The sequence below is a fragment of the Phaenicophaeus curvirostris genome, chromosome 19 (assembly GCF_032191515.1).
Source record: "Phaenicophaeus curvirostris isolate KB17595 chromosome 19, BPBGC_Pcur_1.0, whole genome shotgun sequence".
NCBI classification, from domain to species: Eukaryota; Metazoa; Chordata; class Aves; order Cuculiformes; family Cuculidae; genus Phaenicophaeus; species Phaenicophaeus curvirostris.
The window spans coordinates 14,655,066-14,664,403 of NC_091410.1; positions in this window are offsets into that span (position 1 = coordinate 14,655,066).

Consider the following 9,338-nt stretch of genomic DNA (forward strand, 5'->3'; position numbering starts at 1 on the left):
TTGTGCAGTGAAGGAACACAAGCAAATCTGGGTCTCCGTAGTTCTTCGACCCTTCTGCTGCTGTGTTAGATGTTACAAGAACGATGGAAGCCTCAAAGACGACACAGGCAGTTCAAAAAGTTACTAAGCAGCAGTTCATAGTTTGGAACATATTTTCCATAAAAACCTCTGCAGACACTGATTTATCTGCTCACACCTTCCCTCGGACACAGCCATCCTGGAACAGCTCTGGAGAAATGGGATTTATCAACAGGAACCCTGCATTGCAGCTCGCATGGAAGGAGACATGGGATCAATCGGACCAGGACACCTCACCAACGTTGAGAGTCCCAAGTAGAAAATCCATGTCACATTTCTCCCAATACAATAAGCTCTTGGGTGATGCCTGTCAACTCATTTACAAAGGAAGCTTTGAAGATGTATCTCATTTTGGAAGAAGCAACAATCCCAGATTACAGCTGGATAAAAGCTGTTCTACCTCACCCTCCCATCAACTGGAACAGGGTAACTCCTGGGGATATCAATCAATTTCTAAGCAAATTCTGCTGTTCCTTTACTCTGCTTCTTCCTCACCATGATGGTGCTGTAGGAAAGGGCACTCCTACCCAGGCCGGGTTTGCACAGAGGGAGGGATCTGGGGATGGCACTAGTGATGGCAAGAGGACAAGAGCTGGCTCCTGTACAACACGGCACCAGGAAACAAAACCCTGCTTGCTGTCAGTCCTTCACTGCAATAGCCTGACTCCCAGACAGGCAAAGCTGGTACACACACCTCAGGGTAAAGGAAACCGAGAAATATGGAGCAGAAAGGACAATAGGAAGATCACCTAAGCTTCTAACTATTTATTCCTTTATTCTAATGAAAGGATGAAAAAACAGCAAAAAAGGAAAGGCTAAACCAGGTTTGGTCCTCATGAAATCTAGACAAGAACTTTTATGATATGATGCCTTTATTAACACGCCAAAGTAAAAATCACTGTCTGAAAGCAGGAGCCACTCAGTGACCTGTGAGATATCTGCTGCACTTGGACAATGTCACAAATAGCAAGGACACAGCTGGCAGCAGTGGCTCTGCAAGTGGCTGACATTACCCCATCCTGCTCACATCCCATCAGGATGCATTAGTGGGAACAGCAAACACCTTGAGGGGAAAAAATAATCATCAGCAGCCTGACTTGAGCTGGAGCTGGCTGGGAGAAGAGGGAGCACGAACACGTACTGCTTAGCAGATGCTCTGCTGCTTTTGAAGCTCGCGAAGTTGTCTTAGGTGACATTCTGCAACACCCTGTGGCCCATGTTATAAGCATTAATAATTCCACACCAATAACTTGCATAGAGGGCAGAAATGAGTCCATCCCTGTTTCTGCAGGTGAGGAAACTGGCACTCACAGTAGTGGCAACACACATATTCCAGGAAGAGACACCAGACGTGTTCCCCTGTGATTTGCACACCTGCAGAATTAACCTCTTTGCTCCACAGGATGAAGCAGCAGCATCTCCAGCAGCCTGTCAGCAGTGTTCGTCCACAGGGAAAACCACAGATGCGCACACACACTCTGGCTTAGAAGGAGATGAGATGACAGCCCTTCCCAGGCTTTGCCCTGGCTGAGAGCACAACACCAAAATTTCTTTCCTCCTTTTATCTCCTGACCTGACTTTACCATCCTGGGCTTCAGCTTAGAGGTTTCCATTTAGGAAAGGTTTTCCCTAGCCTCCAGGGTCAGGACACCGTGATAAGTGTGTCAACTGGACACAGTTGGTCAGTTTTCATCAAATAACCAGAAATGAGACATCTTTAATCAAAAAGATCCACAATCGAGAGTGATGATGCAGGTGCTGGGAGGGGACAGAGATGTAAGAAAACTCTAAGGACTTGGCAAAGAGACCAATCAGCACCATTTGTGCCACTTCAGGAGAGGAAATAGTCAAGAGAAACCAGTGACACCCCTGAGGGGCCTGGTTCAAGCTCCAAAACGAGCAACGGGCACTAGAGACTAAGAGCCAGACAACTTGAGCACTGAAGAAGAAGGGAAACAACCTTTTTTATTGTTTTCTGAAAGAAAGAATTTGTGGGTTTGGTTCCTCTGAAACAGATCCCTTCCAGCAGCCAGTTCCTGCTCCTTTCTCTTAGGGACAAAAACAAAGAGAAAAAAAAAATCTATTCCGACTCTTTCAAGCAGACTTTGAAAATCGAATTATTGAGCTAATTAAAACCAGAGGCGAGTTTTACCAAAATCTATTGCAGTCTTATTTGCCATGTTAGCAGCTCTGTTAACTACTCGTAAGACTGCTGCCTGTAGCGCTGCTGGGCTGGCACAGGGGTCCCAAGCTCCCCACCCAGGGACGCCCCAGCCCTGCTGCTGCCCAAACCCCCGTATGGCAAACGAAACCAAATTACCAACATCAACCAGCAAGGGGATGCTGGAACACAACCATCTAACATAGCAGCACAAGGTCTTCCTGAGCCTGGGAGAGCTTCTGGGCTGGATTTCCTCCCTGACAGGCAGAAGTATTTCAATTGGTCAGAATGAACCTGGTACTCAGAGCATCGCTGCTCAGATCTTCCAGAAGCTGGGTGACTGAACTGAGCGAAAACTTTTCAACCCTGAACTTGGGAAAGGTCCCTGCCCTGGTACGCGGCTGCCAGGCTCTGTGGGGCTGAGCCGAGTGGCAGCAGGGCCCCCACGCATCCAGCGCAGCCACGGCCACCGGCACACACCTGCCTGTGCCTCCGGCTTCGCACAGGTTTGTTCCCCCTTTCTGGGGTCAAACAGGGACACTTTTTCAGCAAAACTTTCCTTTCTTCTGGGGATTTATTATTGATGTTACTATGGTTCCCATTTTCAGCTCAGGCCTTAGAAGCAAGGAGCATTGCGTGTGCAAATCAGTGGAATTTTCCAGTCGCAAGCTCCCAGCACAAAGGGACACCAGCTTTTGTCATACCTTGTTTGTATTTGTTACATTTGAGCAGAGAAGTGAGTTCTCACTGTGCTGCCCTCAGAGCAGCGGCACTGAAAGCACAGCCCATCAATAGGCCTTCTTTTGTTTAAAAGATGAATGAATTTCAGCCAAGTGAATGACTTGTACTTCTTTTTTTCCATTTTGTACAATTAGGTTTAGAAGCCAACCCACATGTTTGAGTTTCTGTGAAGTGAGACAGCGGTACAGTTGTACAGTAACAGATCCTGGATCAGGTGAATCAACACCTCCTGAATGGAGTCCCTGCAGCTGCACTCACACTTTTATTCACATCCTGCAAAATTCTGGGAAAATTTACTTTACTTGGTTGAGCCGAAGCCTGGGCTTATTCTTCTAGGTGTGTGCGTAAGAGCCATCCCTGCTGTTCATGCACGGTTGAGTCAATATAACAGAAGGATTAAACATTATGTTTTATAATGAGCACAACTTTACACATGCGGGCTGGGCGCGGACTGGCAGACAGCATTTAACAAACCAGAAATGCACGCTAAACTGCTACAAATGTGGTGATTATTCAGATAGTCACAGATAGGGCGTCCACACCAGGGAGGCAGATCTGAATAGCTACAGCACAATTAGAACCCTGCCATTACACTGGGCAATTTCCGAGCAGACGCACCAGACTCCCCCAGCTCACCACGCAGCCTTTGCACCAAAGATCCACAAGCCAATTTACATAGAAAATTAGGAGGTGTCAGAAAAGGCAGAACTAGACAGGTCTCAAGGATATTAATTCCAGCTCCCTTAGCCTTGAGCTTTCAACATATTGTTAATTTAAGGCCGTTGATGCTAGACTGTCATCAATGCCACGAAAAGAGGGAATACTTCACTTCTGCTGTGCCTGTGCTGGGTGAAGATAAACCAGCTAAAGAACCAGCTCGCGTGTGCAGGTTAAAACATTTCCCAGCCACGCCGAGACCCTTGTTCCAACAGCAGACAGACCACAACGCACCCCCAGCTCTGCCCTGCCCGTGGGGCTCAGCCCATCCCACGGCAGCTCTGCACCGCAGACCCCAACTGCCTGCAGCGGGGAACAGGTGACAAATGACACTAAGCTACTTCCACAAAGAGCCATTAACTTCACAGGCTACCCAGGACCATCCTCTCCCTATTTCCCCCTCCTCTCAAGCTCCTCCACCAAGGCTGTAGGCACTCAGGGCAATGATGGCTTTGCTCTGGAGCACATCTCCTCCCTCCCAGCACTGCGAGTTGTTAATCAGAGACTTTGATACAGAGGGGTGTAGAGGATAGCCAGTACCCTGCCAGTCCAGTCTGTCATCTAAGACTTCATGATGTACCTGCAAGCAATTTGCTCTGGGCCAACGAATCAGCAGCCGATCAATTCACAGCTGGGTGCAGTTACATCAATAACAAAGCAGATAAGGGACACAAACTAGTAGTGTCTGCTATGAGCAAATTAACTGCCCATTTAGGCAGAGCAGCATGCAGTAATGAGCTGATAGCCATATCAGTGAGTCATTAGGCACAAGCTCCTGTTGGATGCTGTTACCTGATGTTAGCTCTTCCCAACAGGTAGGGCTTCACACAAAGGCAGGACAGGAAAGGCCATTTCCATCTGGTTTACTAAATACAGGTGCAAGATGGTGAGGGTTGGCCACCCTGCTTCCCACAGGGTCTGCAGCCTGTGGCTGAGGCGCTTCCCAGTCTGGCTCTGCTCAGTTATAACCCTGCAAGAAGGCAACCTGGCCTCTCCATAGACCCCCAAGCCTTGGAGCCCAGCCTGCTCAACCAGCTGCCCCTCTACAAGGTACTTTATCCTCCCAAATCTCTACTTCTACCTGCAGCTTTTTAATATTTAAATTAAAGCCAAAATTAAGGCTCAACTTTCCATGTTCTTTATTCTTAAAGAGCTGCAAACCCAGAAAATCATTCACATCTGAGCAGGGTCAGATCACCCTACATTAAAGACAGGGCAGAGCTGCATTTGTGCCGAGGGTAACAGCTCAGGATGAATCGGCACAGGCTGAGCCCAGTCCAGGTCAGCCCAACAGTCTGATGAGCAGCCGCAGCAGGAGGAAGGTGGGCATCTTTCAGCAGCAAGCATCTACCAAGACCCTTATGGAAGGACACCCTTGTCCTCATGTGGTTTAAAGTTTAGAGCTCTGTTCACTCCTCTCCCCTCGCTCCGGCCGGGGTACAATGCTTCCCCCAAGCCGAAGGACCCGGGACTCTGTTATGAATCACCAACCAGGCACTGAAACTGAACCTTGCACATGACCAATTAGAGAGATTGTTATGCTAAGCAGCCACTGGGGCCCCTTCGCCCCCCACAACTCCTCCATTCAGAGCTGGGTTGAGGGGCAGAGGTATTTTTAGTGCAGTTAGTGTTTTTTAGACGAGAATTGGAAACGGCACTTCTTTGGCCAGTTTCCCAGCAGTGGAGCACAGGGCTGCGTGGTTGCCGTGCCGCCTCTATCGGAGGTGAGGAGCGCTGAGACACAGTGCCCAGGCTGATGAATCACAGAGCAGTGAGGTCCAGGGGAGTTTTAGCCTCTGAGTTGTCAGAGATACCCTTTGCAGTCGAGGTCAACCCAGGTCTGAGTGCTGCAAACCCAAGAACGACTCTGCTCCCAGCTGCTAGGCGAGCAATGGTGGCTCACAGTGGCTCAGTTCACTCATTCAGCTCAAGCTGCAGACTCATGCATTTGCCCATTGAGAATTAGAGTGTTAAAGGGCAAAACTAAGAAGTTTTGGATGAAGTAAAAGCCCACAGTGCTTTTCATCAAGTGATGCTTGCAGACATCACTCAAGAGCCCAGTTCTCTTGGGTTGATCACAGTGGCTCTGTCTCCATGGGGTGGGGAGCCTCCAACACACACGCTGCTGAGCTGCAACGCAGGACACACTTCTGCAGGCCTTCGCTCTCCAGAAACAGGGCAGACAACTTTTCCCCTGAACTGGTAGGCAAAATTATCCAGTTTTCCAAGCACACTGGGGGAAGGCAGCGATGGCAGAGAAGGACTGCCAGCACCAGGTCAGTCTCTCATCCTCGAAGGGAAGGCACATCCTACAGAAGTGACAGCACTGCTTCACTCCAATGGGATGGGGGGAACAGGGCTCATCCAAAGCCAAACCAAAGCAGAGACTCCTAAGCTCACTTTGCAAGTACTGACTCCCTGTATTGCCCTCCAGGAAGCAATACTAACCAAACCCCAGTCACACGTTAAATGGCTTCTGCTCTCCAGGCTGTCCAAGGGCAGCTTTGTGGGCAGATGACATTTGAGAGGGAGTATGTTTGAGTTTTTTGCTAAGCACAAAATATCATTCAGGTTCCAAGACAAAAACACTTCTATGACAAGGGATCAGCTGCAATGAGGCAGGAGACTGCAAGACACACCACTGCTACCTTCTCCTCCAGAGGTCCAAGAGGCCAAGGCTCCCACACGTTCCCGTGTCTGAGGGAGGGGAGCAGGCTCCTGGGCTTTGTCCCTGTCCCCTCAGAGCTGCCAGTGTTCCCTGCACACACAGCCAGAAGGGTCACTCTCCTGGCAGCGGAGTTCGCAGCGGCATGGACCCAGCACCTTCCCTGAGACCACGCTGAAATGCACACTGCTGGTGCTTCATGGCAGGAGCCACACAGCAGCTTTGTGGTCTTAAAAGAAGAACCAGCAAACCTCTATGCTTTAATTGTATTTACCAGAGGCCATAGTAGCACAGAGGTACATCATTAAAAACTGATCCATCTGCTCTGGAAAACTCATCTGATCCCCTTTGGAGGGGGGAGGCACAGGGAAAGGGTGCAACACAAAAGGAAGAGGGATGTGTTCCTTTCTATTGTTCCTGCTCAGCACCAAGTCCTCCATTCCATTATAGGAGACCTCCTCCTCATCTGCACACAGGCAAATCTCAAAGAGAACAAAGGATTTAAATGGACTGGCTTTTATTTCCAAAGAGAAGAATTCTTATTTGTTCTCAGGATCACAATTTCCTCCCCATGCTGCAGAGGATGCGAATGAAAGAGATGAATGAATGAATGGGTGGGACCCGGGCTTCCAGCTGCAGGGGGGAAGGGGAAAAGCAGCCACAACGCAAGGGGCTGCCAGGGCAAGATAACTGGGTAGGGTTTGTGTTTAGCATTACAGACACCAAGGGCTCCTGGGGTCCCGGTTCAGATGGAGATGAAATAACAAGCATCTCTGGAAGGATTAACTTAATAGGAAATCCCACAAAGAGAAAGGTAGGAAGAGTTTAAAGTTTAGACCAACCACATATTGGATAGAAAAGGCTGCGGTTTTGCAGAAATACCGAACCTCTGACTGCCGACCCCACTCAAATCCCAGCAGCTTTTGTCCTCCTCAAAAGATGGACCCACAAGGTGCCAGTTTCCTCCCAAATCCCTAAAAGCTGCAGAAAACCAAAGGCATTTGGTATTTACTGAGGTATTCATACCAAGCATTGCTCAGTAAAGACTTGTTGACTCTCCTGTCTGGATCAGGGAGATGCAGCCCCAGAAAAGCTTAAGACAAGCAAAAATTAAATCTTTTCCCCTTATTCTCAAACTATTTTAAGTCAAGTCCAACATCAGGGGATTACAAAGTTTGGGATTAGGATTAGCTTCCAGCCTGGTGAGTGAGCTGGTCCAATTCATGTGCCAGTCGGTTCCTGGGACTTTCCCACAAACTGCATTGCTGCATCCTTTGCTCTGGGATGCCCCCAAATCCATCTTTGCTTTGGCTCCCCAGAGTTTGGGAATAAGAAAAGACACATGAAAGTTATATTAAAGCCATCAGGATTTGTTTGGATGGGAGAAGCAAACGACACTGCTGTCTGAAGAGTTAACAGCTACCTGTTGTGCTGCTATAATGCATGGCTTAATTTAAAGCAAGCTTAATTTGCAGATTAATTATTATAGTCTGACTGCATGAGTTTGCAATAAATCACCCGGGTGTGAAATTGCAGAGCAATTATCTGATTGTACATGGAGCATGTAAATGTTGGTAAAAAGGTGTCACCTAATGAGGCTGTGGTTCCCGACATCGGTCTCCCAGCCCAGCAGGTCAGGGGAGGTGGCAGCGAGCAAGAACACAGACCAAGATTTAGTGCCATTCAAATCAGTCTTCAGGAGCAACTTGTAAAACCAATGCAGAATGATTTTCAAGGACCAGCAAATTACGATGGAAGCTGATAGAATTCCACACAGGCAGCACTTAGGCAATAGATTTGAAAGGAGCCACTGGTGAGGACATCCCCAGCCTTGCTAGTTTAGGAAGAAGCAACACGAGCAGATCTCCAGGGGATTAACCTTCCAGGTTAATCTCCTCAGGGGAAGCTGCAGCAGATTACTGCTTTCTGGGTGCCACAAAGCTCAATTCCAGGAGCATCAGATTTCACCACAATCAGCCCAGTCCTGTGAAGCTGCTCCCTTACGGCATCCTTTGGACGTAGCAGATCCCACTGAGGCACTGATCCTGGAGCAGCACATGTGCCCCTGGCACCTTCTCTCTCTCCTGAGCACCAGCACTTGCCCCCCGCCGGCATCCTGCCTTGGCAGCCCCAACACCTCTTGCCAGCACAGCACCAGCGCTGCTGCATCGGGCAGTCCAAGAGGCAGAGGAAAAACCTCTCACCAGGAAGGGAGATGGTCCCAAAACGGGCAAGTATTGCAAAGGAAACAGCACGGTCCTGCAGGGTGGGAGGAAGCCGGGAGACAGCAGAGCACCTCAGTCTATCAAAACTAACAACACTTGTAGTCTGCTAGGTGAGATTCAATTTACCAGAGAAGCTGGGATTTATTACTATGATCAAAGCACTAGGAACAAATGCAAACACTGTCAGATGGAAGCTGTGAACACTACTGGATTAAACACACTCAACTCAAGCCCTGGATAAGAGAAACAGCCGAAACAGGCTGCAATCTGCATCCAGGGCCAGGACCTTGATTAGAGCCAGCAGGAGATGTGTATTCTTCTCTAATTCACAGCTGCCTCCTTCACCTCAGTTTGCCCATGAGGTTGCTCAGCAACACAAGCAGTGATATTACCAATTTATCCAGAGCAAGCCCTTGGGCTCCCAAGACAAGATGCTCTTACCTGACAGTGTGGAGTTGCATTTGCACTCAGCCATGGTGAGCTGCCAGGGAAAACCAAGAGCCCCGGCACCCACGGGGCTGTGGACCTGCCTGCACAAGACGCACCGACCCAGCAGCAGCATGTTTGCTTGGCACGGCTGCCTGCAGTCCCCATTAACAAATCCCATCCCAGCAAACAGGGTCCTGGCACCAGCTCCAGTTGTCCAAGCAAAGTTGCAATAGGGTTAGATCCATGCTTGCAGACATTGTCATTTTTTGCTAAGCTCTGGACGTGAGGCAGAGCCTGCAGGCAAGTAGAGGAAGCACAGACC